This window comes from Puma concolor, chromosome A2, assembly GCF_028749965.1.
Source record: "Puma concolor isolate L17-30 chromosome A2, mPumCon1.1.hap2, whole genome shotgun sequence".
Taxonomy (NCBI): domain Eukaryota; kingdom Metazoa; phylum Chordata; class Mammalia; order Carnivora; family Felidae; genus Puma; species Puma concolor.
In genome coordinates, this window is record NC_141668.1 from 151487352 (window position 1) to 151503743 (window position 16392).

Below are 16392 nucleotides of genomic sequence, written 5' to 3' on the forward strand. Positions count from 1 at the left end.
AGGGAAAAAAATCAGCTGTCACAATCCAGGACTAGACCTGGAGGGCTTAGGTTAAGAGGAAGGCAAAGAAACCAGAAAGAATGGAGCAAGGGTAAGGCACTACCAAGGAAAACTCAATTGTTGCACGGGAAGGAAAGGGAGGAATTAAATAGGACTCTGAGGCTTGAAGTCTGGATGACTCCAAAGAACAAAGGCATACCTTCACCCAAATCAGGAAGAACAACAGAAGGATAGCTGGTATTGGGAAGGGAAAAATGAAGAAATTCATGCAAGTTATTGGATAAGAGATGAGTGAAAATAAATGCCAAAAGAGCCAACTGGCAGTAAATGTGTTTCGGACAGGAAAGCAGTAAACCAATTAAGAATATGGGGGGGCGGGGCGCCTGGGTGGCGCAGTCGGTTAAGCGTCCGACTTCAGCCAGGTCACGATCTTGCGGTCCGTGAGTTCGAGCCCCGCGTCACGCTCTGGGCTGATGGCTCAGAGCCTGGAGCCTGTTTCCGATTCTGTGTCTCCCTCTCTCTCTGCCCCTCCCCCGTTCATGCTCTGTCTCTCTCTGTCCCAAAAATAAATAAACGTTGAAAAAAAAAAATTTAAAAAAAAAAAAAAAAAAAAAAAAAAAAAAAAAGAATATGGGGGGGCGCCTGGGTGGCGCAGTCGGTTAAGCGTCTGACTTCAGCTCAGGTCACGATCTCGCGGTCCGTGAGTTCGAGCCCCGCGCCAGGCTCTGGGCTGATGGCTCAGAGCCTGGAGCCTGTTTCTGATTCTGTGTCTCCCTCTCTCTCTGCCCCTCCCCCGTTCATGCTCTGTCTCTCTCTGTCCCAAAAATAAATAAACGTTGAAAAAAAAAAATTTAAAAACAATATGGTCTCTAGGGGGCATGGTTGGCTCAGTTAAGGGTCCAACTCTTGATTGATCTCAGCTCAGGTATTGATCTCAGGGTCGTTGAGTTCAAGCCTCACATTGGGTTCCATGCTGGGTGTGCAGCCTACTTTAAAAAAAAAAAAAAAAAGGAGGAGGAGGAGAATACGGGCTCTGAAAAAAAAAAAAACAAAACACAAATAAAAAATAAAAAAGAATATGGGCAGGGGTGCCTGGGTGGCTCAGTCGGTTAAGTGTCCAACTTCGGCTCAGGTCATGATCTCAGTTTGTGGGTTCGAGCCCTGCATCGGGCTCTGTGCTGACAGCTCGGCTGAGCCTGTTTCAGATTCTGTGTCTCCCTCTCTCTCTGCCACTCTGCCACTCACACACACTCTCTGTCTCTCTCTCTCTAAAATATAAATAAACATTCAAGAAAAAATTTAAAAAAAATTAATGACTGTTTCAGTTCAGGTCATGATCTCACAGTTCGTGAGTTCAAGCCTCATATCGGGCTCCTTGCTGACAGTGCAAAGCCTACTTAGGGTTCTCTCTCTCCCCTCTTTCTCTCCTCTCCCACATGCGTGTGCACACACTCTCTGTCTCAAAAATAAATAAGCTTAAAAAAAAAAAAAAAAGAATATGGTCTCTAAGATGATATGGCCTGAGTCAGAGTCCCAGCATTGCCGTTTTCTATCTAAAGGACATTAAAAGGGGAACCTGGATGGCTCTGTGGGTTGAGCTTCTGACTCTTGATTTAGGCTCAGGTCATGATCTCACAGGTCCTGGGATCGAGCCCCACCTCAGGCTTTGTGCTAAGAGCATGGAGCCTACTTGGGATTCTCTCTCCCTCTCTCTCTGCTCCTCCCCTGCAAGCACTTTCACACACAAACTCTCTCTCTCAAAAAAAAATAAACATTTAAAAATAATAAATAAATAAGAAGTTACCTAATTTCTCTAAACATAGGTTTCTTCATTTATAAAATGAGAATAGTAATAGTGCATATCTCATATAAGATTATTTTTTAAATTAAGTGAAAAAATAGCACATTGCCTAGCATATGGTAAGTTAGCTTTCAATAAATGTTGATTATCTTTAGCTACTCCATGATGACAACAGTGTTAACAGCAATGCTTTGGAGAAACTAAGTCATATTATCCAAAAGTCAAAAATTTTCCCAACTCTGAGACAGGACAGGAAAGGAGAGGATTCTTTGAATTTTGAAATCAAGGAATTAGTGTCTAAATTAGTACCATTAGTACCATTTCACAAGCTAGGCCTTCTTCATTCTTGACTATTTAATTATCACATCCTTTGAACTCTGGGGTTTAAAAACATTTCTGTAGGGGCGCCTGGGTGGCTCAGCCAGTTAAGCATCTGACTTTGGCTCAATAATGATCTCAGTTCGTGAGTTCAAGCTCCACATCAGGCTCTATGCTAACAGCTCAGAGCCAGGAGCCTGTTTTAGATTCTCCCTCTCTCTCTCTCTCTCTCTCTCTCTCTCTCTCTCTCTGCCCCTCTCCTACTCACTCTCTCTCTCTCAAAAAATTAATAAACATTAAAAAATTTAAAAAATTCTATAAATGTTCTTACCTTGAAGCAAAGTCCACTTTAGTTCAGTCACTTATTCAACAAGCATTTATTGCAAAACTATTAGCACAATGAATTATGCTAAATACTGTATGATGAAAAATAATACACAACGTAAATGTGGTAACTGTACTAAAGGGGATTACAAACCAGAAGGTAAAAAAAGAAAAAAGAAAAAACTTATGCAAATATCTGAAGTACCAGGCATATTGTGAAATGTCACTGATATACTGCTAGTCATGAGAGTCAGAGGAGGGAAGACTCACTTCCAATATGGATAAAACTGTCACCTGAACTAAGCCTACCAAGATGGTCATAATTTCAATGGCCAGAACTCAGGGGAAACAACATGAACATAACCAAAGGAAACAATGTGAATATAGATGCAAAGGTATGTTCCAGGAAGAGCCAGGAATCAAGACTAACTGAAGATCTAGCCATGAGGTAACCAGTCTTATGCTGAGGACAAATGAGAGGGAAGAGCCACAGGGTAAAGCCTGGATTTCCTGGGACGGGCCAGGTGGGGAAGCCAGAAACTTGTCTGGGGAGCAGAATGGTGGCTATGGTTCCATATATGTTGAGTAGGACACTTCTAAAACCATCTCCTCACAGCTGATAGGCTTTTAAAGCTGGATAGGACTTCAGACTCTAACTCAGCCCTTCTGTCCTTCTGACCGAGGACACCAAGACCAAGAGAGGTGACTGAATTGCCCAAGCCATGAAGTTAGTGGCCAAGATGTAGCTGCAGTCCTGGTCTGCAGACTCAATTCAGTGCACTTTACAGTAATTCCCCTGGTCAGACAAAAATGTCCAAAAGCCAGGAAGAAATGTGGGTTTACTGCTTGATAAAGAAACAAGGGTTATAGAATTGAGTCACTTAGAGAGCCTGAGGTGGTGGGAGTGGAAGAGCTAGGTCTCTGAGGGCCAGGATACAGAGGGAATAGAAGGAAAACAACAAACCTGGGTTACATCCATATCCAGGGGGACAAAAGGAAGGACTTTTACAAAGGCACATCTGAGAGGAAGGCAGAGAATTAAGACAGTGCAGAATCCTAGAAGCCAAGGTCAATGTCTCCTCTTCGGCTAAAACACACATGTTCAAAAAATATCTGCTGAATGAATGAATGGATGAATAAAGACAGAGTGAGACAAAATATGTTTGCACCCCACGTAGGTAAAGCACTGTACTAAGCACTTTATGTGGGAGTATATGAGATAATCTCACAACAATCTGATGAGACAGAATTATCATGATTATCCTCACTACCATTCAAGAGGAGAAAACAAACTTATAAATTGCCCAAGTTAAACAGCAGGTATCAGAGTCAGGATTAAACATCAAGTCCTCACTATCTGGGAAATAGTGTTAATTTTTAGTAGGGTAGAAAATGGCAAGGTAATGATGTTTAAAAAAAAAAACAGAATGTTCTTATTAGTAAGACATATACACTCAATGACAATGTCTGAGATTTAGCTTTAAAACATACCCACAACAGGGGCACGTGGGTGGCCAAGTCGGTTCAGCTCAGGTCATGACCTTGCAGTTCATGAGTTTGAGCCCCACATCAGGCTCTGTGCTGACAGCTCAGAGCCTGGAGCCTGCTTCAGATTCTGTGTTTCCCTCTCTCTCTGCCCCTCTCCTGCTCGCACTCTGTGTGTCTCTCTCAAAAATAAACATTAAAAAATAAAATGAGGGGCGCCTGGGTGGCTCAGTCGGTTGAGCATCCGACTTCAGCTCAGGTCATGATCTCACGGTCTGTGAGTTCCAGCCTGCGTCGGGCTCTGTGCTGATGGCTCAGAGCCTAGAGCCTGTTTCAGATTCTGTGTCTCCCTCTCTCTCTGACCCTCCCCCGTTCATGCTCTGTCTCTCTCTGTCTCAAAAATAAACATTAAAAAAATTTTTTTTAATAAAATGAATAAATAAACATAAAAAAAATTTAACATACTACCAACAACAAAAAAGTGAGGAGGACAATTGAAAGAAAAAATTGGGGAAATGCTGATAATTGTTGAAACTGGGTGATGGGTACATGGGGTTAATACACTATACTCCCTGTTGCTGTATATGTTTGAAATTTTCCATAGTAAAAAGTTCATTCATGCGTGACTTCCCTCCCTGCAAAGACGGCGGGGAGTGAGAAGTTGGTCAAAACAAGGGAGAACAAACATCCAGAAGAAAAAATGTCCCAACAACATGGATTTCACCTCAGAAATAGTGTTCAGGAGACACATAAGACCAGAAGCCAGAACACAAAACATTAAGACACATAGATAAAAACAGGTGGTACGGAAATGGCAGTAAAACTGCATTTTAGATAAGAAACAAGGATAGGAAGGAGAAGGCTAGGGTAGCATGAGAGGCCCAGAACTAAGTAAAGTTATTATGGTTCTACCTTGCATGTAAGGTAAAAACTAAAAGGGGAGAGAACAGGAAGATGCTAGAAAGGAGACACCGATTAATCAACTAACTAATTAACTGATCGATAATATATGAAATAAATACATGAAAAGATGCTCATTCTCCTCAACAAGAAAATGTTATCTAGGCTTCAAACAAATTAGTTACATAGGCTTCAAATTGGCAAAGATTAAATATATTGATAATGTTCAGTGCTAAAGAAGAAAAATATCTTTTTAAAGTTATTTGGTAACGTCTAGAAAAATTTTATTTGTTTATTTATTTCTGAGAGAGAGGGAGAGAGAGAAACAGAGCGTGAGTTGGCAGAGGGTGGGGAGGGGGTGCAGAGAGACAGGGAGTCATAGAATCTGAAGCAGGCTCCAGGCTCTCAGCTATCAGCACAGAGTTTGATGTGGGGCTCGAACTCACAACCCATAAGATCATGACCTGAGGCAAAGTCAGATGCTTAACTGACTGAGCCACCTAGGTGCCCCTATTGCTAGAAAAATTTTAAACATGCATATCTTTTGTTTGTTTTTTAATTTTTTAATGTTTGTTTATTGTTGAGAGAGAGAGACAGAGTGCGAGCAGGGGAGGGGCAGACAGAGAGGGAGACAGAATCTAAAGCAGGTTCCAGGCTCTGAGCTATCAGCACAGCACCTAATGCGGGGCTCGAACTCACAAACCATGAGATTATGACCTGAGCTGAAGTACCATGCTTAGCTGACTCAGCCACCCAGGCACCCCAACATGTGTATCCTTTGACAAAGAAATTCTACTTGTAGGAGTTTGTCCCAGGAAGTATACAATGTATATAAAGATGTATACAATGTATACAAAGAGGTGCATTGTGTATATATATACATATATATATATATATACACATATACATATATATATATATATACACACAAGGATGCTTGTTGCTACAAAGACAGAAACAAATGTCTGTCACCAGGGGACTAGAAAAGTTGATACAATGCAATATAATACTATGTAACTATTAAAATATATGATAGATACATGTACTAAACAGGAGAAAATGTTCAAGATAAAATCATTAAGCCAAACCACAAAGCATTAAGAGACCTAGATAAAACAGGTGGTAAGGAAATATAGTTATATATTATATATTAGTTATATACATATTGAAAAATATTTGTAGAAGAGTAGCTATATTGTGATCCCATTTCTGTAAAAAGGAATTACTTACCTCTCTCTTTCACATACATTCACATTAGCATACATAGTAGAAAAAAATGTGAATAAATATAGACTGAATTCTTAATGGTGATTAACACTGAGACATGGGATTCTGTTTCCTTTCCTTACTTAAAAAAGGCCTGAATTTTACCGTGCTCATATATTACTGGTATAATCAGCGGGGTGGGGGTGGGGTTAAAAAGTTAAGGACTTTCCAAAGCAAGAGACTCTGAGCAATGAAAGTGTCATGATACAAAGACAAGGGGGAAAAATAGGGAGCACAAGCCTTAAAGTGAGGTCATGGTCAAGAATGAGGGAGAGGGGAGCCCGGGGCTCAGTTGGTTAAGCATCCAACTCTTGGTTTCAGCTCAGCTCATGATCTCACGGTGCCTGGGATTGAGCCCTCCCCAGAGCCTGTTTGGAATTCTCCCTATCCCTCACTCTCTGTCCCCACCACCGTGTTCTCTCTCTCTCGTTCTCTCTCTCAAAATAAATAAAGAAACTTAAAAAAAAAAAAATGAATGAGGGAGATGGAGGGCAGGTCTAGGGCCTAAGGGAAAAATGAGCCTTGGGGCAGTGCCTGGCTGGCTCAGTCAGTGGAGCTACAACTCTTGATCTTCAGGTTGTGGGTTCAAGCCCCACACTGGGTAAAGATTACTTTAAAAATATAAAAAATTAGGGGCGCCTGGGTGGCGCAGTCGGTTAAGCGTCCGACTTCAGCCAGGTCACGATCTCGCGGTCCGCGAGTTCGAGCCCCGCGTCAGGCTCTGGGCTGATGGCTCGGAGCCTGGAGCCTGTTTCCGATTCTGTGTCTCCCTCTCTCTCTGCCCCTCCCCCGTTCATGCTCTGTCTCTGTCTGTCCCATAAATAAATAAAAACGTTGAAAAAAAAAATTTAAAAAAAAAAAAAAATATATATAAAAAATTAAAAATTAAAAATTAAAAAAAAAAAAAGAGAGAGAGGCACCTGGGTGTCTCAGTCAGTTGAGCCTCTGACTTCAGCTCAGGTCATGGTCTGTGTTCATGAGTTAAAGTCCCATATCAGGCTCTCTGCTGTCAGCACAGAGCCCACTTCGGATCCTCTGTCTCCCTCTCTCTCTGCCCTTCGCCCACTTATGTGCAAGCTCCCTCTCTTTCTCTCAAAAATAATAAATATTAAAAATAAAAAACAAAAGAAACAAAAATTTTAAAAAGAAAAAAAGGAAAAAATGAGCTTTGGGAAACATGCAAGCAGTTGCTATGGGAATGGGACCCTAAGAAGGCAGCACAGGAGCACCATGAGGGTCAGAGCTCAACTCAACTGAAGCAGTGGGAACTGCGGTCAGTCAACACATCCCATTTTCCTGATTCCCTAGAAACACTAAGCAACCTAGGGTTAACAAAAGAAGCCAGAGGTGAAAGTTTAGGGATGGCAACTGGCAGAACAGACAGTATACAAAGTCAGGCAGGCAAAGGGTTATCAGACCCAGGGAAGGCAGCACTGAAACTGTGGGCCATGGCAAACCAGCATCCAAGCTGAGGTGGGTGAAACAGGGAAGAGAAAGGTGGAGAAACGGTGTGGGGAACACAGTGGAACTGGAAGGCACAATGAGGGCAGAGAGCCTGAGCTCAAGTCAGAATCACACCTAAAGAATTCTTTCCCACATTTTCTGGGGTCCAATTTCTATATATCATTATGTTAGGAGGAAGACCACTACTAGTGTCAAATATTGCAAAAAACATTTCCACCTGATTCTGGGTTTTTCCCTTGACCAATAAGTGATGTGTGAGGACAGTGGGGCTCCACTCCCTCTAGGTTCCTCCCCCATTCAGCCTCTTCCAGAGTTTCCAGGCAACTGTTAACAGAGCAGATGCTCTAATCCCTGCGTGGCACTACGTTCTTTGTGGGTATCCTTTCCTAGCCAGAAGCCTGGAATAAGGGGTAACTGTTCCCCCAAACTGAAGCCATAACAATATCCTATAAGGACATAAAAGGGGTCCTAAACTTAGGATCAGAAAACCTAGAAGCTTTTCTTCTTAATGGCTTTGTGCACTTGAAAGCAAGCTACTTCACTTTTGTGTTTGTTTCCTCAACTGTAAAATGGGGCTACCTGCTTCACAGGGTTGTTGGAAGGTAAAGTAAAGGAAATGTATATGAAAGTTATGAGCTGTAATACCATACATGTGCAAGGTATACTTATAAAGCAAACATTTTCATTTCTGCCTATGTATAACTTTCACTGATGATGTTTTAAGACCGTAAGTGGGTGCTAGTAAAGCCAATGTGCCTATGCTGGCTGAAATGATTTTTGTTTTTATTGCTTCTAACCTACATTACAACAATTTCCTTCTCAAAATCTCAACACTGCTCACAGAATATCTTCAACAGTTGCTTGCCACATTTAATGTGCCTTATACTTTGTTTCAGTTTTCCTTATCTCATATCAATTTTTACCTTTAACTACTTTTCATGCTTTCCTTTTCTGCAGTATGTTATATTTGTCACCTGCATGAAAGAAGACTACATTATACAGGCTTTAATAAGGTTCCTCACACTTGGCCTTCAGTGGGATTCTTACGTGATCTGATCAACCATGAAAATTTAAATCAATTTAGATAGTACACCCTCAAGTTATCTTACCACAAAGAAGAACCAAGAGGGTGACTTATGAAATTGGCACAATTCCATAATTTCTAGGTTAGTAACTCAGAACACATAGCCTCCTAACAAAGAATTAATTCATCAGTTCCAGTTTTAGTACAGGATTAGGCTAAGCAAAGAACTAGTACAGATAATTTCATAGTCACTGAGTTCAAATTCCTGAATGAAGTTTGAGCAACTAATCTTGTATCCTGAAAATGGTGACATTGAGCTCAATTCCAAAAGGTCCATCAGCCGGTAAAAGTCACAACATCCTGGTGTTAAATTCGTTACCCACTCCCAGGCTGGCCACTAGCTGTCTGGAGACCTTGTGACCCAAACTGACTAGTCACTCTTCTTCGTGCATGAGGACAAAGCACTCAGAACAGTAAATGGCCAAAGGAAAATCTAGATAATACCAATGAAAAACTTCCATTTTTTCCAAATGAAACTTTTGCCAGACCCACAGAAAGCAAGTAATAGCGCCCCCAGCCTGAAAACTATGAACATACGGAATAAGCAACACATTTTCAATCAAAATAAAGTATTGCTTTTAACAACCTGTAAGTACAAAGGCAGAAGCACTGTTTCAGCCAGGATCAGACACAGCCTTAAAATCAGAACGCTCATCACACCACCAGCTCCACAAGGAATGATTTCCTGTCACTTCATATGCAGAGGTCATTCATTTGTTCATTCCACAAAGATTTACTGAGTAGCTACTCAGTGCCAGAGATGGTTAGGTATTAGGATATAAGGATAAATAAGACAAGGTCCTGCTCTCACGCAGATTACAACCTAGCCTGTAAAACACACAAATATACCAAAAGTTAAGAGTACAGTGTACAGAGTAATTATGAAAGAAGCTTGGACAGAACTGCAATGGCCAGATAAAGGAGAGGCATTCAGCTTAATCCAGAAAGAATCAAAGAATCTTTTAAGAGATGGTGGTGCCTTAATTCCTGGTAAATGCAAGACTAAGAGTCAGAAAATCACTAGAATGGGAAAGAAAGTTAGGGGAGGAATAGCTTCAGCATGCTGGGATGTTCAAGGAGTTCACTGTAACTACAGCTTCAAGTGCCAGAGAAATTGTGGCAGAAGAGGGACTAGAACGAAGACACAGGAGTGGCTGAGTCTAAAGGTGAGATGTTGAAATAGAGACATACTAGGATCTAGATGTTCACAGTATTTTAAGGCTAAAGGAATATTATTTACTTTTAACAGAAGTTAAAGACCAGCCACAATGGAGGAGGGATTTGACTAAGGAAAACTGGAAGAGTTGTAGGGCCGGTTATTTCTAATTACTTCTTTTTTTTTAATTTTTTTTTTTAACGTTTATTTATTTTTTTTTTAAATTTTTTTTTTTTCAACGTTTATTTATTTTTGGGACAGAGAGAGACAGAGCATGAACGGGGGAGGGGCAGAGAGAGAGGGAGACACAGAATTGGAAACAGGCTCCAGGTTCTGAGCCATCAGCCCAGAGCCTGACGCGGGGCTCGAACTCACGGACCGCAAGATCGTGACCTGGCTGAAGTTGGACGCTTAACCGACTGCGCCACCCAGGCGCCCCTAACGTTTATTTATTTTTGAGACAGAGAGAGACAGAGCATGAATGGGGAAGGGTCAGAGAGAGGGAGACACAGAATCTGAAATAGGCTCCAGGCTCTGAGCTGTCAGCACAGAGCCCGACGCGGGGCTCGAACTCGCGGACCGCGAGATCATGACCTGAGCCAAAGTCGGCCGCTTAACCAACTGAGCCACCCAGGCGCCCCTCTAATTACTTCTATCTGACTTATACTTATTCTTACTTTTCTCTTGACTTCTTTTTTTCCTCCCATAGGGAAAAAATAAAACTGAACAATTCTGTAACAAAGGCTGTCAACCTTCTGTTCATCAAAAACTTTCTGAACAGAGTGCTATATTCTATCAAAATACCCCAAATTAGAGAAAGATGACAAATCTCTCTAGCATCTGGAGCCTTCCTAGCAAAAAGACCAAAGCCAGGTCTCTGATAAGACGAAAGCTAGAGAAACATCCTGACCATGGGATACACAGAACATGATGCTGCCTGTCATACTCTAGCAGTGTAAATGGGAATGCTTACAGTTCTCAAAACAAGGACATGCCGAACAGTTACCTCCTGGCTTCTCCATAGAAACTGCCAGGAAAAAAACCTACCAGTGCCAGGAATGACCTTGGACTTTATAGTGTGGACTCCTGCCCACCAGTACTAGATAAAGACTACTTCGGCAATTCTCTCACCTGTCCAGAGTACAAACAGGTGCAGACAGCAGGCTGCCTTCCTCACCAGACAAAGAAACTGAGCCCCTCATCCATGCACAGCACCTGGCTATGCTCCTACTACTAATACTACTGAAAACAGCGCCCCCATTACTACTTCTAACTACACTAACAACTACTAAGAGCAAGACACTACTACTAACAGCAAGCACTGACTACCTACAAAGTACTAGGCCTTCATCTTCAGTCCCCAATACAATCTGCAGAGAAGGTTATACTATCCTCATTTTACAGAAGGAAAAAAATAAATAAATAAAACAAGGCTCAGAAAGGTTAACAGCTTACCCAGGTCAAAAAGCAAGAAAGAAGTAGAGGTGGGATGACTCCAAAGACCATGCCCTTCCTATTGTACTAGACACCTCAGAATTTTCCTACATAAAGCAAAATCACAGGGCGCCTGTGTGGCTCAGTCAGTTAAGTGTCCGACTTCGGCTCAGGTCATGATCTCATAGTTTGTGGGTTCGAGCCCCGCATTGGGCTCTGTACTGACAGCTCAGAGCCTGGAGCCTGCTTTGGATTCTGTAACTCCCTCTCCCTCTCTGCCCCTTCCCTGCTCAAGTTCTGTCTCTCAAAAAATAAATAAACGTTAAAAAAATTAAAAAAAAAAAAAAAGCAAAAACTCTAAGGCTTCTTTCCAAGAGTTTCTGAAGTCAATCCATTTGACTAAGAGGTATTCAAAAACACTTCTTTCAGCAATCACTTTGCTTTTAAAACAACATATGTTGGGGCACCGGGGTGGCTCAGTTGGTTGAGCGTCCAACTTCGGCTCAGGTCATGATCTCACAGTTCGTGAGTTCGAGCCCCGCGCGGGGCTCTGTGCTGGCAGCTCAGAGCCTGGAGCCTCCTTCGGAGTCTGTGTCTCCCTCTCTCTGACCCTTCCCCGCTCATGCTCTGTTTCTCTCTGTCTCTCAAAACTGAATAAACGTTAAAAATTAAAAAAAAAAAAAAACAAAAAACATATGTGGGGCACCTGGGTGGTTCAGTCGGTTAAGCTTCTGACTTCCACTCAGGTCATGATCTCACGGTCCATGAGTTCGAGCCCGACATCAGGCTCTGTGCTGACAGCTCAGAGCCTGGAGCCTGCTTTGGATTCTGTGTCTCCGTCTCTCTCTGCCCCTCCCCCACTTGTGCTCTGTCTCTCTATCAAAAATAAATAAAATGTAATAATAAAAAATTTTTTTTCAAAACAACATATGTAAACCATTTTTTCTTTTCTTTGATCAAGTGAACATTCTAGACAGAAAATGAAAGATATTTTAAAGAATTTATCATGTGAGTGCCTTGGATTTTTGGCCAAAATATAAACACAGAGAGAGAAGAGAGCAAAGGACAGAATTTCATTCTACTAGATCAGAATGGAGATTAACGATTAAGGCAAAAATTTTTTTTTCAAATATAATTTACATTATATTGTATGCAGTGAAAACCAAGAGGCAAGCAATTTCAAATAGACTGAGCCTTACCTCAATCTTATTCCTCCTGTTCTAGGGGACAGCACTCCAAGTGATCAGCAGACACTCCCAGCCTACATACAGTGAACCAGACAAAGGGGGTAAGCAACGCCTTCATGCTCCCAAACCACAGTGGAAAGGAAAGTGTGACGGCTTCCTGGGGAACCCAAGCACATATACAGTATTTATAAATCACTATTCACAAACACACACAGAAACAAAATGTTACCTGTGGTTTGTCTACAAAATTAACAGGTGTATTTAAATTAATGCAAAAACAATCCCATACTAATGTGAACACATTATAGCTCACCTTTTTCACGAAAATATATGAAGACAATCAATTTTCACTAGTCAAAATTAATACTGTATAAAAAACTTCATTCAGCAGCTTTACCAATTAAAAGCATAATATACCTGAACCACTTCTTCTCTCACAGACCTATAGCCACTTCTGAACTAAGAACTACTATTAAAATGCCAAAAATATCACCATTGTAAAGATGCCCAACACAGTACCTGTCATAATTCAACAGACACTGGTTTATGAAAGAGTTAACTATTTAAAATATAAAAATTTAAAAGGGACAGAAATCAAGGGACATACAGGATTTTTTAAAGATTAAGGGGGGAAAACCAGAACTATTAGTACAACCTACAGATAGTCAGAATTACCTCACATTTCACTGAAAATTTATAGACTCCAACTGGGCAGTACCTCTTAACACTCTAAATAAACTCAGAGGGTGCAATGGTCTGATACTGCCATTTGTTGTATAGAGTTTGATACCTCATCTACAGACAACACACCAACTTTGCCTGAATGCTACACACAGAGCTCTGGTGCACAGCTGCAGGCCTCAGAGCTGGAGTTTGCACACTGCCTTCAATAATACAGATGAGACACAGTGTGCAGACCAAATTCACTGAAGACGGAGAACACTTCTAGTGAAGAAGATAATGTTCTGTAAAAGCTCAAATGGCAGTCACTAAGATTTAACAGATTCAACATAATGACTTCATGGCAGCAGGAGAAAATGAAGTTTCATGGATTAGGGATACAAAGAACATTTAACAACATAAACTGTTAGGGTTTTCACATCCCTCTGTAGAGTTGCACACATTAAACAATGACACACAAATTAGTGAAAACAGGCTCTGAAATTAATTTAGATTTCTAAGAATTGGACTGAAAACCCCTAGAATTTACATATATTATGGTGTCTAAGTTTGTCTAGCATTACAAACAATAGCCACAGTCCTGAAATGAAAGTATGAGTCACAATTCAAAAACAGGAGGAAAAAAAAAAAAAAAAAAGAAAAGTACAGAAGAAAGCTTTGGATCCAAATACCACAAAGAAATTCTTTACTTAAAATACTGTCAAGGACAGCTACCATTCTGACTTGGAGTGAAAAGGAATGATTCCACAGTAGTCTTCTACTCTGGAACAAACTCATTCAGCCCCCAAAAGCCCTTTCCAGCCCCATCCACCTTGGTGTCCAGTCACTAACATAGTCAGCCACATCCACTAGCAAGCACGGGAATTCTAACAGATCTGAGTCACCCACTCCCCCGCAGTAAGAGGTCATTCTCTATCAGAAAGCCCACTCTGCAAAGTTCTCCTGTTCATCTCCCAGGCTGCCATCACCGTGGCCCACATAAAGCAACCTACCAAACTCGGCAGCCTACCAACACTTCTCTACACTCTCCAAATCACAACTCCAGCTCACCCTAACACCAAGGGAGGCAACACTACTCACCGTGACACTCTGGTGACATTCAGTTCCCTGCCTGAGAACCCCTCAACGCCAGGATACGTCTGGGCCGGAGAATCCAGCTCTTTGCTCAACTCCTCTGTGCCCAGCTGAGCTTCCAGCCGTTCCAGGAACCAATCACTGGTTACCCCAGAGAAGCTAAACTCCCAGTGCCTCTACTCCCCAGCCAGACCCCAGTCGGCCAAGTTCACAGACGTGGGACGGAGGGGCGCGGGGGGAGACACATCCCGATGTGCCTTAGGGACCAGGCACACGGAGGGCCCTAGAATTCCAAACGCAAGCCCCCCTCCCCCCCCCCCCCCCATCCACCCCACTATGGTTAGCTTCCAGGGTGTCCGCATTAAGCGTCAAGAGCGCACACCACTGGAGTTAAGTCTCCAAGCCCCTGTGACTCCCTTTCCTGGCTACCAAGATACTAAATACCAAGCCACAGAGGCCCCGGGTCGAGGCCAAAACCCCAGCCAAGGCTCCGGCCACTGGAGTTCCCCAGTGGGGATCCAGCGCCCCAAGGCCCAGGCCGCTGGGACGGGCTTGCTGCCCCAGGCCGCTGAGCGCCACGGGCCCGGGCCGCGTCCCCACTCGGCCCCCATTGTTGCCGTCCCGGCGGCCCAAGCCCGGAGCCGGGGGCCAGCACCGGCACTCACCTCCTGCGCCGCGGCTCCGGGCCGCGCCGGGCCGGGCAGGGCCAACTGGCTGCGCTTCCCGCTTCTCCTGCTCGGCTGCGTCTGAGGCGGCGGGGGCGGAGGTGGCGGCTGAGGCGGGAAGCGGCCGGCCAGGCCCGGGCGCCGCGGGCTGGCTCGGGCCGAGAGTCGGTCTTCTCCGGCGGCGGCGCTCGCAGGCTCCTCTCGCGGTCCGCGCCACAAAGTGTCCCCCTCCTGGACCGCGCGCCCGGCCGCCCGGACGGGAACACGCGCCGCCGACAGGAAAGTTCCGCTGAGAGCTGCCCGGAGGCCGTTCTTCCCCAGTGCCGGGTGGACCGTAATTCGTCCCTAGATAGAACCATCTGTGCTACAGATGACCGTTTCAGGAGTGAATGTGGCACGAAAACCCCAGGCCTGAATCCACCTGGGAACGGTTCCGGGGTGGGTGGGACAGAATGGGTTTGCACCCCACCAGCCACCAGTGCTTCAATTGAGCCTCGGTTCCTCCTTATTCCTCACTTGGGGGGAGGCTTGTGAGGATTGAATGCAATGATGCAAGTGGCTGGCACGGAGATATGGGGTTCAACATTGAGGCACGGTCATTGACAATGCTGCCAATAATGATCTCTGCTATTACTACCGTCTCATACAGAGGTTGTGCACAGCCCTCAAGGACCCATGAAATTGATGTGTGCCATGTAACTCTCGGTTTTCCCCCCTCCACCCCCACCTCCTGTCCCGTTTCCTGTTGTCTGAGGCTATCTTCAGAATTTCCTGGAAGAGCAGCAGGGACAAGAAAGGGCTTTTTAAATCACTGACACGGGGGAGTGGGGTGGGGGGGGGGGCGGATGGGTATGGAGCGGTTGGAAGGGTAAGGATGCAGATTCTCCTTCCTTAAATTGGGAATTGCTGCCCTGTGGGCGCCAGTTAATGAGAAGAGTGTATTGTGTCAGCTCTCTCCACTACAGCCCCGGGTCGTTATTCTCCTCCTCCTCCTCCGCCTCCGCCGCCGCCGCCGCTGCCACCTCCCAGTAAGTGAACACTGGCAAGATGCTGAGAAAATTATAAAAGCAGATCTTTTTTTTTTTTTTTTGGAAGACTTGTTTTGTTTTCCTCACAAAATCAAGAGGATAAAAAATCCTTTCTCTTCCCTACTTCCCTTTTCTTCTGAGCCTTCACACTTCTGGATATCAGACATAGTTATTTTTGGAACAAATTAGGTTATAAAAATACAAGTGTGTGTTCCAAACTATGGGTGGGAATTTATATCTTCAGAGGTGCTCCAAAAAGTATTACAGCTTTCACACGTTCTCAAATTTCCCATTCTCAGTCCTGTGGCTACTGACACTCAGGAAAGTTTACCTTGATACCCTTCTCCCTTGTCTGAAGAGACTTTCCAAAGGGCTCTGATATCAGTCACTTGTACCTGAATGAAATTTTGTCACTGTGTCACACATATACACACATATATTTCCTTCTAGATTATCTCCTGGGAGTAAGGAAAGGGCTCTGCCTGTCTAAAGGCATTGTGATAGCCATTTGGAAAACATCAGGCT

The 16392-nt window shown here is 43.5% G+C and overlaps 1 protein-coding gene across 3 annotated transcripts in view; it reads right to left on the reverse strand.

Moving 5' to 3' along the window:
* RAD54L2 (RAD54 like 2) overlaps window positions 1–15069 on the reverse strand; it is a 155674-nt gene extending 140605 nt beyond the window's left edge. The window contains exons 1-2 of one of the 3 annotated variants that reach the window (XM_086698081.1): window positions 14840–15053; window positions 12432–12576 (exon numbers count right to left, since the gene is read on the reverse strand). The gene's annotated coding sequence lies outside the window, so the exon portion shown is untranslated. Of the gene's footprint in view, window positions 1–12431; window positions 12577–14839 lie in introns of all 3 variants that reach the window. The other 2 variants (XM_086698078.1, XM_086698077.1) reach the window with 2 other exon arrangements.
* Window positions 15070–16392: the final 1323 nt, after the last annotated feature.